This window comes from Lepisosteus platostomus, chromosome 7 (genome assembly GCF_059453375.1).
Source record: "Lepisosteus platostomus isolate fLepPlt1 chromosome 7, fLepPlt1.hap1, whole genome shotgun sequence".
NCBI classification, from domain to species: Eukaryota; Metazoa; Chordata; class Actinopteri; order Semionotiformes; family Lepisosteidae; genus Lepisosteus; species Lepisosteus platostomus.
This window is the reverse complement of record NC_142617.1, coordinates 56941065-56951065: the sequence shown is the minus strand read 5'-3', so window position 1 is coordinate 56951065 and position 10001 is coordinate 56941065. Positions and strand designations below refer to the sequence as shown.

The window sequence follows — 10001 nt, the reverse complement described above, 5'->3', positions numbered from 1 at the left end:
ATTGCTGTAAGCTGCCAGGCAGACCTTTGTATCACTTTGTTCCACTCGCCTGGGTCTCAATGAGTTTAATCAGCTGGGGCTAAATTCGTGAAAGGGCGTCGTCCATCCCCGCCCCTACCCACACTCCCCTGGCCCCAGCCTTGCTCTGCTACCCTGTGAGGGTCTCCTTCGCCATTTTGGTGCTTTGTGGATTATCAAGAGCACTTCAATTACTGCCGATCGATACACTTCTGCCTGCGCAGGAGAGAGCATGGAAGTGGAAATTAGAGAGACTTTGGGTATGGACATGACTACAAAGCAATGGATTAATAGCGATATGCATCTCTTAATTTACATCAAGAATGGGTAGTTTCTCCCCTCCCAGACCCCCCCTCCCTCCCTTCTGCACACTGCTATCTGTCGCTGCCTCTGACATTACAAACACACGGTCTCTAATTGAAGGTTTTTAAAAGATTGCTTCTTTAAGTGCAAAGCAAGGTGAAAGCAGGCCTGTCATATAGTATGAGAGATTAAAGCATTTGGTGATCATTAGAGTAATAAAATATACTGGAGCTACAGAAACTGTATCTACAAATTGGGGTGTGGGCAAATGAAGAATCACACTTTTATTAGATTTTTTTTAAATCCAAATCTATTACAATAAACTGCCTCCTAGCATGTCTAAACTGTAAATTGATATAAGGAAATGCCTGTTATTTACAAGACCTTAAGACATGTTACAAACGAGAGGAGGCCATTCTGCTCATGTAGCTCATTTGATTGCCAGATGCTAACTGATCCAAGAAGCTTCAATAACATGGATGAATACCTTGCTCCAGACGCTGACAACACTTTGTGTAAAAACGTTTCCTGATCTTAGTTTTAAATGCACTTCTTCTCTTCCTACCAATGCTTGTAAAATATATATTTATATATATATTAGCTACTGTAATAGAAATATGAATAATGCTAAAATGCAATTGGTTTTAATGAAACTGCTGTCAACATCATGTGCAGTCATTCATTTAGTTTATCATGTAGTCCTACTGAAGAATTTTTTACTTGTTAATGAAAGACAGACATCATTTATGTGATCACTGTGTTTGTGTTGGAAATTGACCTTGGCATACAATTATCAACAGCTTCACCATTGTTTTATGTAATTAAATAGTAAAATCAATTAGGTAGAGAAAAGGGAGAATTTTTCAAAATAACACCACCCAGGGGACAGCACTACATCCATGCCTCCTAATGTGGATGGATATGAAGACAGGAGTTAAAAATAGCTATTAGATGTAAATTAAAGCCCTCTCCACAGTGAGGAGCCCTATCCTGGCATTTCTGTGCATCCACCAGCAAAGACATCATTTTAACAGCAGTCCCTTCCCGCTGCAATTAAAAACTCCTTGTTCTAGCCACGGAGTGCTCAAAGGAGAAGTCTGGACAAAAAGAAGAATTCATAATCGACATAATGAACAGTTGAGATTTTCACACACAAAAAAACTCTGTAACGTTTAATGTAGACCTTGGCTATTTGACAACAAGAAAGTCCTAGAGGCATATCATTTAAGCAAACACACATGAAAAAAGATCAGCTGGCCTGTCAAGGAGTGAGCAGGCTTGACGAGAGAGAGAGATAGAGGAGAACAGGAGGACGATAAGACATTGCTGGAATCCCCCTGCGCGTGAGTTAAGGTCTCAGTGAGGCTGACCCCTGTTTCAGACCCCCTCCAGGTCAGCTGGCCTGGATCCCCTCCCTTCCTCTCAGGGGAAGCAGGGAAAGCACTCCAGCACAAGACTCCCTGACACCTGGGCACCCCCCTGCTCAAATCTGCAAAACTGGCAATTTTCTTTCCAAGAGACACAAAGTGTTTATCAATTGTACAACTGAAGCATTTGTTCCAGAAGAATTGCATACCTCCTTTTGAACCTCCTGTTGATTAGCAAAGATCCCGATATTCATGCTTAAAAAGGTGCTAAATATATAATGATTAGTCACATTATTAAGGTTTTAATTACAGTATCTTTACAATGTACAGTATTTTAAAAAGAAATTGCCTTCTACTGTAATATGCAAGCTGTTGGTCAAATGACTTATTACAGAGGAATGAGATCCCACTCTGTATTCTCAGCAGTCAAATTCTGCAGAATCTTAGGCCATTTCTTTTTTGCAAGCTTTATGTAGGCCCTTAAAAAAAAGCTTTCTTCATGCAATGAAATACAAAAACATCTGATATGGTTAAAATAGAGCTCATCTGTATGCACCGACACACATATATGCTGTTTCTAATTACAGTAAAAACTAAATTTCTTCTGAGTTTCTAAACTTGTTTTTTGGCCTCAGCAAAGTCTAATTATCATATTATCTTAAAATAATGATTGTATCTGGGAATGCCCCTTTGCAATTCACTCTAAATTCATGCGATTTCAATTAGAGTCCTAATTTACAAATCTTATGTACTGTAGATAAGTTATACATACATTCATACAGTATACAATATATGTCGACAGACAGTTGGTTTTAAAAATCCAACATTTTTCCCTAAGCATTTATTGTTTCTTCTTGGAGAAGACCACAGTGTAATGTGAATGTATTCTTAATAAAATCTGTCCATTTAAATAAAAATATTTATTTAGGGGCTTTAATAGGCTCCAGATCCCAGGCAGCCCTGTATTGAATAAAGTGGTTTGAAAATGAATGGATGGATTTATGGCCTATATTATGTCTTAAAACTCAGATTTAAAGTATTTAGAATGCTGTGACACAGAACATCGCACATTGTGAGTCTCCCTCTGTCTCTCTTTCGGCCTGTTCTCTTTGGTTTCAGAGAGTCAGTCCACCCATTTAGAAACCTAGCTGTTCTATCGTGTGCGTTAAATTGAACAGAACAAAGTGGTACACCAATGACATATGCTGTCCCCAGGTGCTCCCAATAGCTTTTTTTCTTGTAGAGATCGGAACACGCAGCGAGATGGCATAATTTGTTTCCAATTAATCCTTAAACTGCAGGCTATTCGGTCATGAATACACACGGCTTTAATGCAATAAATCTATATGCAGATACAAGAGACAAGCAAGTCACACTTGAGGGAAGAGAGTCTGTTAATCCATATTTGTCAATCAAGGGAAAAGGAGACCTACCCCAGCAGGTAAAGCTTCCTTCTGTCAATTCATATTGAGTTCTGACACTGAGCCGTCCTGAGCTGTGAGGCAAGAATTTGATGGCTATGGAACATACTCATCCACTTTGAGAAATGATTTGAGACAGCAATATTCTTATTAACCGTGCCAGCCATCTATTGGATACCACCAGAGAGATTGGATTTTCAGTTCATCTGTTTTGTGGGGTTGGTTTCTGCACAGTAAACGACAGGAAAGAATGTTACCCTATATATTTGCATCAAACAGTTTAAATAGGCCTGCAAAGAGACAAAAGGCAAGAGATAATAATACATCACTGACCCTTTTCTGGGTGGTGTTTTTTAAAGGTTCAGCAACAAAAAGTAGGGAAAAAGTATGTTGCTTGTTAGAAAGTGACATCACTGCCAGCATTATTTTTTAGAATTATCTTAATGTTTATGTATAGTAAAACTGTGTGGACACACTTCTGAAAATGGCCATCAAAAATATATTCTGAGATTGGGCTTTCAGTGATGATTCTAGTACAGAATCATAGGCCCACATCTCCATCAGAAAACTGAGTCTGATGGACCTCGCTCACTTGATCTGTCTTCTCCCAGGGTCAGCAGTGCTTTACATCACATTACGCAGCTTTAAGTGCAAGATTTGGAGGCAGATTGCCTGGCTATAGAAATGGCCTCCGTCTACAGAATAAAGATGCCTCCCTTTTGAAAGCCTTTTTCATTCCCCAGGATCTCGTCTCCCCCTGCAATCTGTCCTGCCAGCTCCCACGGTTTGTCTTTGGAAGTGATCCGTCCCAGAGCGTTTCTAAACCGCTGCAAGTTCACATCCCCCTGAGGGCCCATCAGGCCTGCCCACTGCTCTGCTCTCTTTGTCAGCCAAATGGATACCAATTAAATCAACTGTTCTCCAATTAGAATTTTGAAGAATTTATCTTGTTCAGTGTTCAAACTCCCAGGCCTGCCTTTCTTTCCCTCTCCCTTTTCATTCTTCCTTTTTTTTCCCTGGAATCAGTTACCCAGAGAGTGAGAACAGTTATTTCCTGTAATATGATACTCCTGGGTTTTCAGTCTATCCATTTGCACAATATGTTAGCAGGGAATTTGACCAAACATTTGGAAGATATAGGATGTAGGAGGTATTTTGCACAACAGTGCTTTACATAGAGCAATTACTTTTCTCATCCCGTAATTACATGGCAGGGAGCGGCTTATCTCTTTCTCACTTCATAAAAATGAATAAACAAGGCCTTGCACCTTGCATGGCCCCTGGCTGAAAAATCTCTTTAGATCCTCTCTTTAAAATGTTTCATTTCAAATACACCTGAAGCCAAGTAAAACTTGGTTTTTTTTTTGTCCTTTTTCAAACATTATATGACACATACATCTGGTAAATCCATGATAAGTCATCAGTTTAAATAATTTAAAAAAATACAAAATTGTAAATTTTGGCTCAATGTCTTAAGTGTCAGTGATTGCAGGTGGAAATATATTGAGTTTTTTTGCATTTGTACAAATAGCAGTAATTCTAATTAAGGGCCTCTCCAGCAAAACAAAGGCCTTGAATATTAGGCAGGTATTAAATCAACCCAGTTTAACTGAAAATGGACTAAAATCTTGGAACCATTGTTCTAATTTAGTCACTACGATATGCTAAATAAAAGCTGACAAATCCTTTCCTTGTGATATTAGTTCCTTCTGCCACATCTTGAGGGCCTAATCATCCTCAATTAAAAAGACGAAGAGAGATTTAGGGAAAAGTTACAAGCAGTAGAAGGCCAGTCAGCTCATCTTGCAAATTCAAAATAATGAACAGGACGATTTTAGAAAATTCCAGGCCCACAATGAAGTAAACCTTCTGACACAAACTGCTTTTATTCCTACCTCAGGTGCGGGATTTGCTGTGGAGATGACGGGCAGCTCTGCTGTTTCATTTTCACATGCTGGGGGCTCTGTCCTTTGGCAGTGATCAGAGGGGAAAGAAAGGGACACAGAGTGAAAGCAACAGCAGCAGCTCGGTTACCTGCTGGCTGTTTTTTTAGAAGGGGATATCTTAATCTGGCAACATCTACCACTGCTTGCCTGGACCCTAGCCACATCATTATTGCCTATTAGTCTTGTTCAGAAAGTATGTTCCATTGTGCTCCAACAATTAGGCAACACCCCCCTCTCACCAATAGGAATCACATCCAGTTAAACAAACCACCCAGTCCAGCTTCCTGTGGAGAGGTGATTAAATTCCTCCAGTTTGAGTTTGCCACTACCCCTACATGTGTGGATGTCCCCCACCCCCCGTTTCTCAAGATTAATGAAGATTCCCATCTTGTTTTGTAAACCTGTCAAAACTCTGCCCCAGTCTTTGCGGCTCACCTCTCTCTGTTTACATTAGTCAGCTTTCCTCGCCCTCCTTCACGTCATAAACTCTGTGGTTTCGACCAGCACCCGGGGGTCAGAATGGAATTGTAATGGTGTCAGACTGCAGGAGAGGTTGTAGTGGGGCTTTGTTAATCAGATTAGCACATGCGGACTCTCCAGAGCCTGGACAAGGTAAAACTGAGAAATATAAAGCTCACGGAGAGAGTTATTAGGGGAGCCATGTTGCATTAGCTAGTTATATGAAAAAGCCTGCAAACCAGCCCCGTAGTAGGGAAGGTAGCATTTTGTTTAAAATTATTAACTGTTTTTATGTTGCTGTGCTGCCCTTTAAGGAACTGGCACTTAATTATGTAAAATGTACATTGCATGTGGTTTGCACCACCTTTGTTAAACATAAAAGCTAGAGTGGGGTTAAGAGCAGAGTAAATCACCAGGAAGTAAGAAAAAAGTATATAACTACCAATGCCAAGCAAAGGTCGGCTTGTGTGTTATATGGTTGTTAAATGTATGTAAGAACTACCAAGATACTAGGAACATGTACTGTGGAAAAGGTTTGTAAGCATCACTGTCTTAATTACAATAATGAAGAAATATGTTGACATGCTATGATTTAATTGAAAGGAATATGCTGTACAGAAATGTTCCTCTAAAATATACATCATACCCCCCCCCCCCCAAAAAAAAACATATCTCTAAATTCTTAGTACGCTACACAGGAAGCCGAGTCACCTGTCATATTAAGTCTGTATAAAGTACAGCATAAAACATGATTTAACAGCAAACAAAGTCTCGGGGTCAGTGTGGTCTGAGAACACCACGTAAAGAGTAGTTTAGAACAGCCCTTTCCTTTTCAGAAGCACGTACAAAGGAGTACAGTACTCAAAGTCCCAATCCCATGAAACCATGAAAGAGGAAAGCCAGGGGGAAGAAAAAAGTGGACCAGCTGGTAGAACAGAACTGAATTTTTTCTCTGATGTCAACAAGAGGGAAAGCCCATAATCCTGTTCATAAGAGCTGTTTATATGTAGTGCAATAACACTGTCATTTTAAGCATAACAAAATTATATGTTAAGTTGGAGTGGATTTGATAACATCTCCTAATTCTATTGTTTGATGTCATTGCTTTTCTCCCTCTATTTACTGTTTAGTCAGGCACAGGAGAAACTGCACTGAGAATGTGAAAAGGAGAAAACAAAAGATTACAGTTACTCTGGTACATGAAAGCATATTTTAGTTAAAATTGTGGGATGTATAAACCTGACCTTAATAAAACTTATTGAACATTTGGCTTTATTCAAAGTTGCCCGGGAGTTATGACTACCATCTTTTAATATGAGACTTGTTAAACTGATTTGCAGTTGCTTTCATGAAGATATTAAAGATGCTGAGGTCTCAGATTTAGACAGGTTTTAGACAGTCTATTTAGCCAGTAAAATCTGTTTAAATCCATTTATATATTGGTGCGAAATGTCACATGTAATGAACATACCTCAAAATCCTGAATTACCCCTTACTCACAGAGCTTAATTTTTAAAATGACTTAATTTAAAATATCATATTATTTATTTAATTTTTATTCATTTTAATTTAAAAGACAAAGTAATCTAATATTTAATATAAAATCTAATACTATACTTTAAATCTTTTAACACTATTTAATATCTAGCTTGAGAGAGCACTCTTTAAAATGAAACCTGCAATATTTTTCCTTGCAGAAAGGAGACTCTAATATGTGTTATCTGTGATGGTGGTAGAAGTACCACCAGCTGCAGAATTTAAAGTTGTTACACTTATTTATTAATTACGAGCACTCTATATTTCATGGCTAACATGAAAGCAGCTAACATGACAGCTGAGAACATTAGTTTTGACAATGCCTACCACAGTTTACTCCCTCTGTCTTGGTGACCCAGTGCAAATGTTTCTTACTTTGGGAATTAGAGAGTACACAAGCCATTTGCAGCTCTGCTCAGCTCTGGGTCTAAGAGATGACTGACTTTCATGGACAACTAAATGGTTGTAAAAATGTAATTTTAATATATACTGAAAATCTAACTTTATCAGTGAACAGCCTATGAAAATACTGTGCTAATCGTTTTGAAACCTTTAGTGACTTTTAGGAAGGCCGTTTAAACATTTGGGACTCCAGAGTTTTGCACTTCCCCCTAACTCATATATGTTAGCCTGGCTATGCTCTTTTAATGTACGAATGATGTGCAATTGTTCTCTTGCTATAAAGGTCCTTTAAAGTCCATCACTTAACAAAGATGGTAAGTGACATTCTGATACAAAAGATTGACCTCTGTGACCTTCAGCAGGACCTGGACAGAGCTCTGTACGGAGAAGAGTGACAAGAAAGGGAGCCTTCATGAAACACTCCTCTTTTTCTCTTTGTGTCAAGATGGGAAATATGTCTCCACTTCTACAGCTGCTGCTGCTGCTGCTGCTGCTGTGCTTCACACTGAAAATAAGGCAGTGAAAGTGGAAAAGATATTTTCTGTAATTTGCCAACAGACAGTGTCAATAATAACAATAATGAAACTCAGACACATTTCACAAAAAACCCCAGAAGATGATGCATCTTCTATCTCATGGGACTGTGAGTTTAATATTCACAAAAGGTTTTATTGCTAATTTAATTTTGTATTGTGTCTGAATTGGTGCAGTGCATGTCTTAACGGCAGTGCGAACTTTCACTCTGAATTTATCTATGATGCTAGCTGCAACACAAATTAACTTACACTCCCTTTTTCAAAATGATTTTGTTTTTGACACCATTGACTCACCGATGATTTTAAAATAAAAACAACTAGCAGGTGTTATTTTATGAAGGAGGAAAACTGTAACAATAACTTATGAAAAAGGAAAAACAAGCCAATGAAAAGGAATTAATCAACTCTACAATAAGTGCTTGATCCTCTTCAGTGCGCTTTCCACAGAAGGGTAAGAATTAAAACATCATTGCACTGGCATCCACATAAATCAAATTGAAAAGGTCATGCAAGGATAAAGCAAGGAAGCAGAATATCTGAGTTTCAGGCAATCTGCCTATCTATAAATCTGTCTGTCTATATACATACATACTACTAATCTATCTAGATAATTCTGTTTAAGAGAAATCTGCTAACTAAATTACTATGACTGATTTCACAATGATTGAAACAAAACCATCTAAAAGAGAATTTTAATTGTGCTTCACATATATTTAGCGAAGACAAGTATCCACAGACAGCGCCCTTAATAGAGATCATCTTTGTGGCATAGCTATGCCATAAATGGTGAAATGGGCCTACTACTGTATCTACAGTACGAAAAGTCTGTTTTCATGTTCTGTATAAGCCAACATGAAAACTGTGTTTTACAATTATAAATATATGAATATTAAATAACTGTATCTGTTTTGCAATGTTATAAAACCAAGCCATCTGAAGAGCCTTCTAGTTCTATTATGTCTATATTAAGTAAGGCTAAGCAACCAGGGACAGCTCATCAGCTTGTTATGTGTGCATCTTGACCAGTGAAACGAGCTTAATATGGTTGTTGTAAGAAAAACCCTTTAATGTTAGTGTGTTTTAAGAACAAGTAGCAGTCGCTGTGAAGGATGCCATATTTTGAAGGCATAAAATTAGATATGACTGTTCTCAATGATAGAAGGCAATACAAATCTATCGAAATGAGAGTAAAAAGTACCATGTACTGGGTTATCCAAGGAGAATTTCAGGCATGTCAAAATAACATCTGTCTTCAGATATCCATGGACTTACAAAAGCACACCCCCAGATTTGAACTAGGAAAATACTCCACTCAGGAAACTGCTTGATTTTTGCCTTTAATGAACCTAGGAGGGCTGCCCTTGTTATTCCAGCTGTTGTTTGAGGCAGCTTTTAAAAATGAGGAGGTATCTGATCATTCACCAGTGCAAAATACAGAAATAGGCTTCCATTGCAATGTCTTGATGGGAGTTTGGAGCCTAGCAGGGAAGGGCATTTATCTGGGGTCTAATCTTAACTAAAATAAAACAGAAAATTTGCAGGGGCTGTTTCTTGTTTGCCTCTCCTCCCTCACAAGTCCTTTAAATTACTGTGTTATATACAATAAACATATACTAGAGCATATACTGTAAATGTTTTTGGTCATCGAAATGGGCATTTGCCTGAACAATAAGCAATAAGCAAAGCAAAACGTGAGAAAAGAATTTGAAAAGAGAGATGACAGAGCGATGGAAATGTCAAAGACAGTTGACGAACATACTAAAAAGGCATAGTTTTTGTCTATTTAATAGGCCCCCCAACCATTAGCCTTTGGCCTGAACTGTTCCATGATCCATTCTCACATAAAACAAAATATATGAATTAACAATTAAGGTATTTTCCATTTACTACTGCAGGCTGAAAAACATTCAAACAACAAAAAAAAATCCTTCCCATCCTGACGATTCCCACGCATGTTTCTTGGCAGAGAATCTCTGACAATCTCCAGAGGACTGGATTCTTTTCCAGGCAGTG

The 10001-nt window shown here is 38.3% G+C and overlaps 1 long non-coding RNA gene across 5 annotated transcripts in view; it reads right to left on the bottom strand.

Moving 5' to 3' along the window:
• Nucleotides 1-2993: 2993 nt before the first annotated feature.
• The window catches only part of LOC148659293 (uncharacterized), a 47458-nt gene continuing 40450 nt past the window's right edge, over nt 2994-10001 (bottom strand). For 4 of the 5 annotated variants that reach the window (XR_015940400.1, XR_015940399.1, XR_015940403.1 and 1 more), the window contains 2 exons: nt 5005-5072; nt 2994-3335 (listed from right to left, as the gene is read on the bottom strand). This is a non-coding gene — a long non-coding RNA (uncharacterized LOC148659293). Of the gene's footprint in view, nt 3336-5004; nt 5078-10001 lie in introns of all 5 variants that reach the window. The other variant, XR_015940401.1, reaches the window with a different exon arrangement.